The sequence below is a fragment of the Leptonychotes weddellii genome, chromosome 5, assembly GCF_054177405.1.
Source record: "Leptonychotes weddellii isolate Sample4059 chromosome 5, ASM5417740v2, whole genome shotgun sequence".
NCBI lineage: Eukaryota > Metazoa > Chordata > Mammalia > Carnivora > Phocidae > Leptonychotes > Leptonychotes weddellii.
In genome coordinates, this window is record NC_138373.1 from 83,018,403 (window position 1) to 83,019,951 (window position 1,549).

Consider the following 1,549-nt stretch of genomic DNA (forward strand, 5'->3'; position numbering starts at 1 on the left):
TCTATCCTTTTAAAGGAGACAAAAATCTATTAACTGACAAAATCATAAATCGTCATTCTTTTGAAGAAAACACGGAATCTGAGTAACAATCAGATTCCATTGTATTACAAAAATACCTGAGAAGCTTTGATTCAGATCTAGAAGAAAATAATGACGTTAGAGAAGATTTAGTTGCTAATTTTCCATTGAGAAAGTTACATCAAATAATTTTAGTTACTCTTTAGTGAGATTAAAGATATTAGAATAATTTGCTAGGTCCCCATTGCAAAATAATGACCACGTGGTTAAAACAAAGCTTTTCATTTCTTTAGCCAAACAAATAGAACCAAAATGAGCTTTTTGGACTTACATGAAAATGCTGCTTTTAAGTACACAAAGACTTTGATTTGTGTTTGTGCTAAAAATCTGCTTCAGCAAGCCTACCAAGCCTCAAAAATCTCTATTTGGCCAGGCTCCCTCTTCAAGTTCTTTGCGTTCCAAGACTTCCCTGGAGTCTCAGGAAGGGAAACGTTTTCTGGGGCACTGCTGATTCACGGAAACCTGGGGAGATATGGAATTTTAATCATGGAAATAGCCTAAGTAAAAATAACAAATAATTCTGTGATCTGGAAAAGAATCCTACAGTTCCAAGTTATAATGTGAGGTTTAGAAGAAGACCAAACATGTAAGTGGAGATCTATATGCCTACATATAGATAATAAATATATAATAAATATAGATATATGTGTATTTACACACATATATATTACATAGGCACACATTTTTATATGTAAAACAAAAAGATGAATTAAACTGTTAAATTCTACTAACCTTTTGTCAAAGATTTTGTCTGCTTGTGTCTTGAAACTAGGGCCTTATTTTGCACCAAAACCAAAGTGTTTCACTCGGACAATATTTATTCTAGTAAATCTACTTCAAGTTGCCAGAATGATACCTTAGTAGTATCCCCAGCATTAATATATTAAAATCTTCTGAACAATATCCATTTAACAAGTGATCCTCAGTGCACTAATTTATAAAACCTAATTGCTTTGCCTCTATACATTTGCTGAATCCCACTTCCCTACACACATTAAGGCAACAGCCACTGAACAATTATGTATGAGCTTAGTTCTCTTTACTCATCTTCTCGCAGACATAACAAACATTTCTTGAAAGTCTGCTATGTACCAACCGTAGGGCTAAGCACAGGATTTTAGCTGTGAACAAGACAGTAAGCTGTCCTATAGACAATATAAACCAGTTAGAAAGGTGTAAGCCTCTGTGGAAAGTACTTGGACCCAGATCGCAAGGAACTTATGTTTTTATTGAAAAAGGTAAAACTTTTAAATAAAACACATTAGAATACAACTGAACAGCATATGACCAAATACAAATTGTTTGGTATGTAAGTGGTGAAAACTTGGTAGATCATACGTGAAAATTATTAGAGACAGTCTTGGCAAATCTGAATAGCATACAAATGAACTCATGCTGAAATCCCCCCCATAAAACGCCAAGTCACCTTAATTACAGAGCAAGTACATGGCACTAGTTTTGGAAAAACCAA